Source organism: Phocoena phocoena, chromosome 21, assembly GCF_963924675.1.
Source record: "Phocoena phocoena chromosome 21, mPhoPho1.1, whole genome shotgun sequence".
NCBI classification, from domain to species: Eukaryota; Metazoa; Chordata; class Mammalia; order Artiodactyla; family Phocoenidae; genus Phocoena; species Phocoena phocoena.
The window spans coordinates 9,874,209-9,888,042 of NC_089239.1; positions in this window are offsets into that span (position 1 = coordinate 9,874,209).

The following is a 13,834-nucleotide window of genomic DNA, read 5'->3' on the forward strand; positions in this document are numbered from 1 at the left end:
TCTGCTGCCTCTGCACTCTGACTGGGAGGAAGCACATGGAATCTTGGTTTCTTACAGCTTCTCAAACCAGTTAAGGGGACTTTTCTTCCCAGCGCTGGACCTCAGGGCTGCGGTGCCTAATATGTGGCTCAAACCCCTCACTCCCCAGGGAGACTCCCCATCCTGTGATATCCCCTCCCCTTCTGGGTTCCCCGCTAGGGATGTGAGTCCTGACCTGATCGCTTTTCCCTTCCTACCAGATCTTACTTTACAGCCTTGGTGGTGGAAGAGCCATCCGGAGGCCTTCAGGTCACTGTCAGCAAGAGCTGTTCTATGTGTAGCTGTGGTTGGATGTGTCCTTGAGGAGAGGTTAGCTCAGCGTCCTCCTTCTCCGCCCTCTTGGTCCTGCCCCTTAATCTTGTTTTTCTTCATTAAACATTTTTCCCCCTTAAAGCATCTTTACAGGTTAATTTTAGAATGCATTCCTTTTCCAGAAACAATCTCACTCATCACATGACTTTTTAAAAATAATTTAAGGGACTTCCCTGGTGGCGCAGTGGTTGGGAGTCCGCCTGCCGATGCAGAGGACACAGGTTCGTGCCCCGGTCCGGGAAGATCCCACATGCCGCAGAGCGGCTGGGCCCGTGAGCCATGGCCGCTGAGCCTGCACGTCCGGAGCCTGTGCTCCGCCAAGGGAGAGGACGCAACAGTGAGAGGCCCACGTACCGCAAAAAAAAAAAAATTAACTAATTTTCTGAACATATTTTTAACTAATGCTGGGGCTACTTCGCTGATAGCTCCATGTGCTGACCATACTTATTCACTGAATTTTAAAAATGTTTTGTGAACTCAGTTTATAGGCAGTAGATGTCTTGTCGGGCATATAGCTTTGTGAATAGGAACTGGCATTTTTGTGGGCAGAACTGGAGTCAAGCCCTACCCCGCATATATTATTTCAACTGTTTATGTCTTAGTTTTTTTACTGGTAAATTATCAGTAATAAAAAACAGTTACCTTATAAGTCCTCTTAGGAAGACAAATTGAAATAAGGCATTCTAAATGATTAGCACTAGTTTTCAATACATGGTAAACATTCAAATATTAAATTTTCACTATTAGTTTCACTGTCGTTCCTGATTATTATGCATCGATACTTAATCAGAGATTCTTGATGAAAAAAGTATGCTGGTTCAATATGATTATTTATATTCTATGAAGCAAAGCATTTATTCTAATATAAATGAACTAAACATACAGCCAGAGCAACAACCCACAGATAAAAACTGAATGTCACAATTGTACTCCTACAGATTCTATAACCAAAAATACTTCTTAAAACCAAACTTCTAAATTGGACTGATAATCATTCTTAGAGGCACTAGGAATATCGTTGGTGTCTGTTTCTGGTTATAAAAAGCAACCAAAAGCAATGATGAAAAACAATATTGAAAATGACTGTTTTTCATGCATGTGTGATTTTTTTTTTTTTCAAAAGTCTTCCTTATAAAGAAAAGACAGCATTGGAACATAGTGGTTAAGAGGAGGGACTCTGACACCAAGTGCCTGGATTCAGATCCACGTCCTGCAGCTTTTCATGTATGTGATCTTAGACAATTTCTTCACTTCTCTGTATCCTAGTTCTTTCATCTAGACAATGGAGAAAATATGAGCACCTATAACATCAGAATATTATGAAACTTAAATGAGTTATTCCTTCAAGAAATTCACAATAAGCCCAACACATATTGACTATCATTAGTTATTATTAACTTTCCCAACAATTCTTTTAAATACCCAAGGCAAATATAATTTTCATTTTATAGAAAAAGAAACTGACTTTAGAGCCACTTTTTTGACCAAAATTGTAGTACTTATTTTGTGATGGTGCAGGGGTTACAGTACAAACCTTCAAACTCCTAAATTGGTAATATTAATGCAGTAATGTATTGTCTTTCCCACTGATGCAAAAAAAATAATAATAATACAGAGAACAGAACTAATGGGCAGATAACTTGTTCAGGATTCATCACCATGTATGATTGTTAAAATAAGGACTTTCATACCAGCTGATAAATACCCACTGCCCTGAGCTTCCCAGGTGCCCTTTCCCAACCCCACCCGCCATCAGTGCCTGCACTGATCTAGTCCTTTCCTCCAGAAGCCCTGAACCTTTCTCAGTTAGCAACTGAAAGATTAATGTCTACTACAGGAGCCTTTGGGTGCTGTTTGCTGCCTCCTCGGTTCTGATTATTTAGTGCAAGTGCTGTTCCTGTTTTAAATATTTTTAAAATCATCACTGGGTGCTAAAGACCTCACAGGAATGTTATGAGGACCAAAGGAAGTTACGTTTATGATGAGGATGATAAACTAGAAGATGCAGGGTATAAAGATGAGCTCTCTTGATCTATTCTAGACACATTCCTATGACACAAGTCTGAGCATCCTTGAAGGGTGACCTAGTGTTAACTCATCTCTCTATATTACAATACCCGTTAGGTTATTTTTAGAGATCATCAAAAGTAATCAATGAACTTGAAGTCAACCAAAAATAAAAAAAATTCTTGTCAACGTTATATCTATCTATCTAGTCAATTTCATTTCCTGCCAAAGTGTCCAGAAAAAGGCAACCTGGAATTAATAATTAAATCCATTAATTCCATGGATTTGGTTTTGAGGACAGTTACCTCTCCTCAGGAATCATAATGTGAAATTATCTGAGTTAAATTTCTAGACAATTTTCTTGGTAGATAGAAATACTTTTCTTTGAAGAAACAGCATTCTATATATAGTAAAATGATATTTTTCTTTTTCCAAAGCTCCCAATTTTGTTCAGTTATTTATATTTCTAATTTCATTTTCCATTTTAACATGTTTAACCACATGACATCTTTGCCTCACTAGAGAATGGAGTGAAATATAGAAAAATATAGTATAGTAATATGGGAAAATGCACGTTTCTCGAAACTAAGAAAATAGGTCATTTAAAATGTAATTCGGTCTGCAGTATACTGGGGGCACTTGGATGTTAGCTGTAATGTGTGCACTGCAGTTCATCCATACCCATTACAGTTTATTTAAATCTACATTGCCTTAAAAATAATTATTCTTCTGCTTTAGAAAGAAAACAACATAAACATTTTGGAAACTGTGTCTTTTGTCTTAATTTTAAAGGTATTAATGGGAGAGGCTGTGTTTCAAGAAAGTGAAACAGAGCAGGACACTGTGGTCCTTCCCCCCATGTGCTCCACCTGCCTTTTGTGGAAAAACTTTAGCCAAAGAATAAGTTTAATCAGAGAAGTGAGAAAATGCATAAACAAAGGAAAACAGTCCAACAAGACTAAATAATAATAGTTCAGTCATTAAGCATAGTTAAGGACCTTTAGTTCCTTCTCAGGGGCTATAGATAATATTCTGAGCTGTATCCTGTGAGCTGTCTTGTAGATACCGAAACCCCTGCCAGGTAGAGAAGTTAACTACATGATGACCAGTCTGACGTAAGCTGGCACAGTTCCAAGAACTGGCCTCAAGGATGACGCTGGTCAGAGCACCGCATGGCTAATTTCAAGATGGCGGTCAGAGCTGACTGTGCTGTTTCTACACGTAGCCCCCTCCCTCTGTCTATAAAAGCTCTTGCCCACTGGTTGGGGGGGGATTCAGCCTTTGGACAGGAGACCACCCCCCCCCATTGCCGGCATCAGAAATAAAGCAAAGTTTCCACCAACTTACCTCTTTATTGGCTTTTGAGCTGCAAGCTTTTGAGCAGCAAGCAGCCAGACCCTCCACTAACAAAAGGACAAGAAAATGGAAAAGTGATTTAAAAGCTTGTGAGGAGTGGAGAAGAGAAGCTGAATTTGCATAAAGTGACATACTTGAATGTTGCTTTTGACCACCTTCTCTATTACATTTCTTCATTTTGCATAATAAGATACATTGGTTATGCTGACATGGCACTAACACCACTAGCTCAATAGTAAATGTTATTGAGATTTTTTTTTTTTTTTTACACATAACTGATTTGGTTAAATTTATTGAATTAACTAGTTAGTTTAGTATTGTGTAGACAAAAGTTTCATGCATGGCACAGAAATGTAGACATGATTTTCAACTTGTGTTAGTGGTGTTTGATGTCAATCAGCAGCGGGAAACTTTTAAAAACTTGCCATTATACACACACCCAATTATCAGCCCATCACGCAGAATCTGTTTTCCTCAAGCCTAATAGGGCATGAGGAACCTATAACCAGGAACCAACAAACATCTATTTATACTATCCTGAGGTCTAGGCTGAAGCCCATGGAAGCTGTTTATAGTCTTTTGGGGAAAGGAAGAGTGGCCCAAACTATCAGGATGCTGCCAAAAGCCCAACCCGTTGTCACCGAAGACTGCCTTAAAATGACACAATTCAAAAACGTCAGAACAACCTCTTCAGAAGGAAAACAGGTATGACTACGTAATGTGGTCAACAGGTAAACAGAGCACAATAAACTCTAATCATATCATTTCCTCTCTTCCCTTCCTAGACTCATTTGAAATAGAAGCAAGAGAAAAACCATTTGTAGGCGTTTGTAGATGATGCCCCAATATTCACAGCTATCATGCTGCTAAATGCATGCCAGGCATCTTTAGAGGCCAGTGTATTTGCAAACTCACTTTCTTCCCGACTCTGACTTCACAGTGGGATGTGCCATTTTCACATACAATGCAAGATTCATTGGAACTATAATTTAGAGAAGTTTCAAAATAGGGCACGGTGTCACCTGTCTCAGATAATTTCCCTTTAAAAGCAAATCCCATTCTTCGAGTAATTCATCCATGTTTCCTTTTCTTCTTGAGTAAATGAAAAAGTTGGAAATAAAGCACATTATCTCTCCATCTGCCTCGACCCTATCAATTTTGCCACCCGCTACAATCACTTTTCACACCACCCTGCCTGAACCAGAGGGACAGCCATTAAAACACTACCACAGGGCTTCCCTGGTGGCGCAGTGGTTGAGAGTCCGCCTGCCGATGCAGGGGACACGGGTTCGTGTCCCGGTCCGGGAAGATCCCACATGCCGCGGAGCGGCTGGGCCCGTGAGCCATGGCCGCTGAGCCTGCGCTCTGCAACGGGAGAGGCCACAGCAGTGAGAGGCCCGCGTACCGCCAAAAAAAAAAAAACCAAAAAAACCCACTACCACACATCGGAAGCCAAGGCTGCTCCAGCCCACAGCTGAACTTAATAAAACCGTTAATGTCAAAGCCTGCCGGCTAGCATCCCAGGAATGCCAGTTGCTCAAAATCCTTCCATTCCAGCCATGCATGTGGCATTTCATCCTTCTCCCCATGCAGAACCATGCCATCTGCTATGAGACACAGATATACCACATGCCAGGTGACATTTTCCTTTAAATTTTTTTTTTTTTTGACTGGGAAATATACTCAACAGGCAGAGAGCAAGAAGAAATTTGTGCACTACCTAGGCCTGTTTTTCCAATCTCTTGATATTTATTATATTCTGGCTCTGCTTTTGAACGGTTGGTGAGTAATTTATGGGCAGGCAGCCTTAAAAATAAGTCTTTAGATATGTAATAAAAAGCTCTGAGCACTGGCGCTCTAATAAACCAAGGGGTAACTGTGGAGTTGAATTACAAAAAAAGAAAAAGAGTCATTAAATCAATAATACTGAGGTCTGATAGAGCTGTGTGAAGTCAGTAACATCATAACCTTTTATACTGACTTCAGCGTGGGAACATGCTATTATCTGCGGCAAGTGATGGTAAAAGAATTGAGATCTGATACATTTGATCTAACAGGAAAAGAGATGGGAGGTTTTGGAGATGCGTCTTGCTTTTGTCCATTTTGGATAAGGATTCAGTTCTACATGCATAGAGGGCCATGCATTTAAAGTCACTCCTAGACTGTCGTGGAGTCAAAGGAAAAATATGGGAGAGTCTATTTATAAACACAAAAAAAAGAGAGAGAGAGCTTAATCCTTTTCTCCATGTTCAATTCAAATTACGGCTATAAAATGTCCTTCCCTTCAGGGACCTCTGTAAAAATCTTAAGCTATGGATTTGGCGTTTTTGTATATAAAAGAGAAGTAAACTACAAGATTCATACATAGGTTCTCAGTAGCCTCTCTACGGAAGGCAACATGTTTGGTTAGGTACCAGAACCTGTCTTAAGCCAGATCAGCTACATTATGACCCACTATACTTGGTGCATACCTTAAGACTATCTTATTGATTCTTATTTGGTATAATTAGGAGTGCTGGCAGTGGGACACCTAGACAACTTTAGATTGAAGTATGCAATGAGCATGGCACTCAAGCCTAAATACGGTCAGAATTAATTTTCTCCATATACAATTACTTGGTCAATTGTTTAAACATACACAGATTATTTCACAGTTTACTACTCCTGGAACTGACTAATAAATAATCGGTTTATATTTAATATATTCTTAATTATGTCATCTGTCCTTTTATTAACTATTAATTTCCTCCTTGACTTCATACATTCAAATATCCATTCACCTTACTTCACTAAAATTTGCCCTGAAGCTATCAATGACCTCCCCTGACTAAACTCCCTAATGCTGACTTTGGCAAACAGATGGATTCCTTGAAAACATCAATCTGATCATGTCAATTCTAACGGACTCCTGCCTTCTCCTGTCCTCCGTCTCCCAGCCCTGACAAATTACTTAAACGCTGATGTCTCAGGATTTTTGCCTCTGGTCCAGCCCACCTGACACCAGGGTACCTTCTGCTCAATCCTCCAGCTTTCCTGTATTTTTCTTGTATTTGTCATGGTCGCTCCACCTTTGCACATGTGACTCCTTTTCTGAATGCTCTTCCTTTTCTCCTCCCAACAAGGTGCTCTCATGGCTCCTGTTACTCCTCAGTTGTAGCATTTATTGCAACTTCAGATTTATGCTAATTCTTTGGTTATTGAGGAAACTGGGCTAGTTTGCACACTTCCTGAAGCCATGAGAAACATATATTTCGCCAACCGTTGAATCTCTCGCATCTAGCACTCCACTTGGTACATAGTAAACACATAACAAAAATGTGCTCCATGACTGAATGGAGAAGTTTCATTTCTGCTATGCTCCTTTCTGACCCTCATTCCACTCCTGTTCACTAAGTGCCAGGAAGTCAAGAGAATGGACTTGAGATGAGGATGAAGAAAATTAGCTTTTGATGTCAATCATAACACGCACGTTGTACCTTTTCCAAAACAAGTTTAACAAGACAGTTGTCACTCTACTCAAAGAATGTATTTTCTAACATGACGAAATGCAAAAGAACAAATAAAGAAAAAATAAGGTAAACAAAATTACAGATTGTGAAGAGTGCTAAAAAGGAAATACATAAGAGAATGAGATAAAGAAGACCAGGTTTGTTCTTGGGGTGGAAGCATCTCTGAGAAGAGCAAGGTGAGACACCCAGGAGGAAAAGAAATGAACTGTACAGAGAATGAAGGGGGAGAACATCACAGGTGGAAAGAATAGCATATATAAATACTCTAATGTAACAATTGACCTGGCATCTTCCAGAAATAGAAAGAAGTTTAGTAAACTAAGCATAGAGTGGCAAGCTTAGATCGAAGATGGTCAGGGCTCTGCAGACTATCAGAAGGAGTTCAGATTTTATCTTAAATACAATCATGGCTACTGTAGGGTTTTAAAAAGGCAGTGCCATCCTCTGGTTTACATATTACTTTGGCATGAAGAATGGATATGAGTGGGCAAGAGCCATTAAAAACTGGCCAACTAGAAGGTCAAGGACTACTGAAATAACGTGGTATGGAGAAGGCTATGGCAATGGAGATGGTGTAGTGTGGACAGATTTGAAATAAAGTATAGTGAATGTAGAAATAAGAGGACTTCCTAATGGCTGTGGGTGTTGGGATGCACAAAACATGCAATTAAGGACCACTTGAGGTTTCCAGCTTCAACACCTGGCTAGACGGTGGTGACGTTTGCTGAGATGGGAAGCTTGGGGGAGGAGAGAAAGGGGGCAACAGAGCCAAGCAAGGCAGATGCGAGTGGGAATTAAAGGGTCAGTCTTTTTTGAACAAGATATTTTGTCTTTCTGCTTATAAACATCTCTACAAAACTGTCACTATGCATTTGTATCATCCAGTTAAAATGATAGATCTTTATGCTATAATGGTGACTGGAAAATGGGATTTTATCACCTTTCTCAATGTCAACTATATAAATAAGAGAGTCTAAACCAGATACGAACACTGGATTCAGTGAAATTAGTTCAATATACAAGGTCAGTGTCTGCCCCAAGTCTGCAAACATCCACAGGAAACACCATTGTAACAGGTTCATTGGAGGGAAGAGCGGAAAGCTAGTAGGTAAAGAACCAGAGGTTCTAGTAGTTCCTCTACTAATTAAAAAAGAAAGGCCATTTAGCAACGGAGCAGAGAAGTGAGCTCCAGCTGATCAAAACTTGGAGCATCAGAAGAGAGTCCAAAATATGCTGTGAGATGAAGAAAGGCTGTGAGAGCATCTAGTCAATATAATTCACTTAAAGGGAATGGGCTCCAACAGGTAGCAGCACATGAAGTCACTGGAGCAAACATTTGAAAGACAAAAGCAACAGCAAACCTAGAAGTCTGGAACTCCTTATTAAAAAGAAGTCAGAAAAAAAACCCTTGAAAAGTGCAAAATAAAGACATCACCATTTCCGCAGTTGTAGTTTTCAACATAATGGGGAGGACACAGGAGACGGCTGGTAAGTATTCTCCCTTCTTTTTGACTAATGCTTTCTCACTTTCTCCTCTCAAAATAGCGGCCTTCGAGTAATTAACTGAATCCCAGCCATGATATAATAAATTTTAGACACTAGTCACTCCCTTAAGACCTATTGCTTTTGATTTTGATAAGACACAGAGCACTTTTAAAAGGCAATGAAACTAGGGCATCTCTCCTTAGGAAAAATGCATTTAGAATTACATACATTTATTTACATATAATTTCAGGGGGCTCACAGCACTCATCTCCCTCCCCCCAAACAGATCTTGCAGAAATAGGAGGATATCAGGTGAAGAGCTCCTCTTGTTTTAGCTTTAATGAAAACGATCCGGGGTTTCCCTGGTGGTGCAGTGGTTAAGAATCCACCTGCCAATGCAGGGGACACAGGTTCAAGCCCTGGTCCTGGAAGACCCCACATGCCGCGGAGCAACGAAGCCTGTGCGCCACAACTACTGAGCCTGTGCTCTAGGGCCCACGAGCCACAACTACTGAGCCTGTGTGCCACAACTACTGAAGCCCACGTGCCTAGAGCCCTTGCTCCGCAACAAGAGAAACCACTGCAATGAGAAGCCCTCGCACCGCAATGAAGGCCCAATGCAGCCAAAAATAAATAAATAAATAAATAAATAAATAAATAAATAAATAAATAAATGATCCGATAACAAAAATGTGGGTTTGGGATCAGTCTGGTAACAATCTGTAGATTTCCTCTGTTGTGTTGGCAGCTGAGGCTGGCTCTCCTTTCCTCTTGTTCTGTGGCCATAAATGACAGATTGTTGTCTGAGGTCCCTTTCAGTCTCTGGGACTCCCAATATTTCAAGAGTTTTTTGATGTTGCTGCAAATGAAGTTTGGTCTCAAAAGGCATAGTGGTACCCTTCCAAGTTTAATAACTAGCATTTATCACACACTTCTGTGGTTGGACATACTCACACCAACCTATGATGTAAGTACTGCTATTTGCTTCATCTTATATTTGAAGAAACTTCAATAAAGGAACTTTCTCAATGATAACCATTCAATCCTCAGAACATGGAAGACTATATAATTCCCAATATACTTGCATGGAGATTGGGCCATACTTCTCATTCTGTCTAATGGAAAGTGAATGGAAATGTTTTTCCCTTGTCTCCAAAATGTTCTGTGCGATGTTTTAAGTTTTGCTACACATTCATCAGCCAGATGAATGCATACATTCAGCAGAGCACCTATGTGATGCCAGAAGTCATCAGATGGAAGGGACATGGACCCCCTAGTCACCACCTAGGGTACAGACACCCAGGAAAGCCACTCAACCAGGAACATCGGAGCTGGATTGTTTGAGAGCTAGAAACAAATTCACTTTTATTGTGTTAAGCCAGTGAAATTGTAAGGGAGTTGGCTAAAGCAGTGTGTATTAACAGCCCTGATTAAGATAATTATATACAATCATTTGACAGAATGAGATGAAAACCCAGGTTTTCTTACTTCAAAACACTCAAGTTTAATGGCAACGCTACACAGTAACCTAAGTGCTTGGCACTTACGTTTTTGATAAAGATACAGTAATTGATTCGTTGCTTGAGAACCACAGATTTTTAAGGAGAGCTAAGAGGGGCCTGTCCCAGAAATTCTGTTAGTAGAATAAAATAGGGGAATATTTGCGCAGTGTGTCTTAGAAGAGAAAGGACGAAGAATGCTTTGAGAGTGTTTCCCCAGCCCCTGTCTTAAGTATATGATGCTCTGGCTGTAAAATCCTTCTCCTAGTTAGCTAGGAAACTGTGAAGAAAACAACCTGAAAGCTTGAAAAGAAATCACAAGCATTTCCACAGAATGGGTCTCTGAACCTTTAGGATAAAAAGAGATTTCTGTGAGAATTAAGATAATTACTGAAGGAAGATTGACAGAAATTGTTACACCAGCATGAGTGAAATCTGGAGCTGTGTTAATGAGAACTGGGACACAGAAAGAAAATCTTGATGGTACGTAAGAGAAATAAGTGGCCATCACTTCAGATGGAATGCTATTAGGCCTTGGACTCTTCCAGGAGTTTAAAAAGGAGTAAGAAAAAAAATAGAATTTTCTTGAATAAAAGGAAAGAGGAAAAAAATAGAGGATCTGGGATTGAACTCTATTCTGTATCCTGGGAAACAGAAAATGAACAGATGGCCATAAAAATGCAGAGATTTACAAATATGAGAAAAATAAAGAATTTTATGACTGTAAAAGTGGATCAAGTTAGTTCCTCATACTGGGAGATATTAAAACAGAGTGATGCAAGAAGAACAGTTGGCAGTGGAAAGAATAGTAGGTAACCTCTTGGTTAATAGCTTAAATCTAGTTCCCGATGACTAAATGATGTCTGGTTTTCTCATTAGATCAGTGGAACATATTGTTGGAATGATTTCTTTGTATATTGGCAAAGAAGAGAATGGGGCAATGACATTATATCCTCTTCTTTGCTGAGAAGGTGATTTCTACTGGCAATGGGCTCTCTTCTTACCTTAGAGATTGGTCAACACATGGGAAGAAGAGGCCAAAAGGCCTCTAGGACTCTTTTCTGCCATTACCCTCTGCTCCAAGTTAGGCTTGGAGAGCGAAGCAGTGCTACCATGTATTACTTATTATCTCGTTCTTCAGAGGTGAATCTCTTGTGAAATTATAGGCATCAAAAGACCAGAGACAACTCACTTATAAAGATGTCACTTCTCTCCATTTTGACCTAATAGGTTCAATGCAGTCAGATCAAAATAAAATGTTTTTGTTGTTGTTTTTCTTGACAAGCTAATTTAAAAGTCTATATGGAACTGCATATAAATGCATTCTGAGTTGTCTTCAGAATGTGTAAAGAGCATCTACGAACCAATAAGAAAAGAAACAGGCAATACGATAGAGCAAAAGACTAAAATGAGCATACACAAAAGTGGATTCCAAATTACCATTACATGTTTGAAAAGCTGCCTGACTCTACCAATAATCACAGACATGCTAATTAAATAAATTAGATAATACTATACAAACTCTAATACCAAGTGTGGCTGAAGATATGGAGCACAGGTACACTGTTGGTGGGAGTGGAATTTATATAATCACTTAGAAAAATATTTAGTATTATCTACCAAATTTGGACACATACATATGCTGTGACCAGAATGTCCACATGCCCTAGGTTACACAAGATAGACTCAATTTACACCTATTCCTCTGGTATAATGACTAGTAGTACCTAGTACTGGTTTGGATGATAAATTTTATTCTACCAATAATGTAGATATTTCAATTAGGTATACACCCAACAGAAAAGTGTGTATATGTGGTGCAAAGGACATGAACAAGAATGTTAACAGCAGGACTATTCTTAACAGGCAAGTACTGGAAACAGCCCTGATGCCCATCACAGTAGACTAAATAAATAACATTTGGTAAATTAATTCAATAGAATGTTATATAGCAATATAAAACATAACAGTCTATTTTAAGATGATAGTTTAAGTTTGAAAGCATTCTAAAGCTCTCTATTTGTACTCTGCCCCACCCACATTTTGTTCTTGATGATACAATTTACATCTTTTTACTTCCTGTATCTATTAACAAATTATTATAGCTATAGTTATTTCACTACTATGTGTAGCTGTATATTTGGTGTGTCTATGGAAAAAGTGAATTCAGGAACCTCCTACATCACCAGCTTGGACTGAATGATATAGCAATAAAATGAACAAATTACATCTACATATACAATATAGCTATACAGGACTTCCCTGGTGCAATGGTTAAGAATCCGCCTGCCAATGCAGGGGACGCGGGTTCGAGCCCTGGTCCGGGAAGATCCCACATGCCATGGAGCAACTAAGCCCGTGCGCCACAACTGCTGAGCCTGCGCTCTAGAGCCCACGAGCCGCAGCTACCGAAGCCCGTGCGCCTAGAGCCTGTGCTCTATACCCCAATAAAAAGAAATAGCTAAAAGCTAACACAGTAAAATATCTGATTATTTGGTTGATGAATTATAGGGTGAGTTGAATTCACAGTCTCACTGGTCCTGTTATCTAAATATGGGAGAGGATTAATTGTCAAAGAATGCAATCCTAAAACATAGTTTGGGGATATTTGGTTAGACTCAGATGGCTCTGGATTACTCAAATCCTATAAAGTTGCAATACCCAAGGACCATTGCTTGACAGAAGAACTCGCCCACATCTATTCTCCTGACTTGTTGAGAGACCTTAAAATAAACTTGTGTGAGGCAAGAGCATACTGAGTGTCCCAAAGCCCCACCCCTATCAACTCTCTTTGCTCCCATATACATATATATAACTCAAGTCAGGTCTCTAGTTGGAAAATACCTAGTAGGTTTTCATAATTGTAATGGGAAGATACAGTCAGTTAACATCAAGAAGAAACTCTTTTAGGTATATTTCACTTTATTTTTAATTAAAGTACAGTTGATTTACAACATTGTGTCAATTTGTCACTTTTTAAGTCACCTGTTCCTTTGAGACATATCCCTGAGTGCTTACTCCGTAACAGCAGTGTTCTAGATACTCGGTATAGAGTAGTAAATCAGATGAACACAATCCCTGCTCTCATAGTAGAGAAACTGAATGAAGTGAGGAAGTGAGCAGACCATAGGGAGAGCTGGAGGAAGAGCATCCTGGCAGAGGGAGGAGAATTTACAAAGGTCCCGAAATGGAAATTAACTTTGCTCTATTAGGAAGGCCAGTGTGTCTAAGGCAGAATGGACCTGGCTGAGAGTGATAGGAAATGGAATCAGAGAAGCAGGCAAGATTCCAGGTAATATAGGACTTTGTGAACCATCATGAAGACTTTGGATTTCGTGCAATCATTATATGACCACAGTGGCTATTACTTATCTGAGAGTGTGCTTTAGAATCTCATAATTAAAATAACATGCACTGTAGGAGGCTTTTGATATGTAAATAAGGAAAAGGAACAAGCCTGGTTACATATCCCAGAATGTCAGAGCCAGCCCCAGAATCTCCAGGAGTGAGTCCTGACCATTAGTATCTTTTATAAGCTCTGCAGGTAATTCTAATGCACAGCCATGGCTGAGGAATATTTCCATAGAGAAAATATGATAAAGTATCCGAAGAATATCTTTTCCAAAG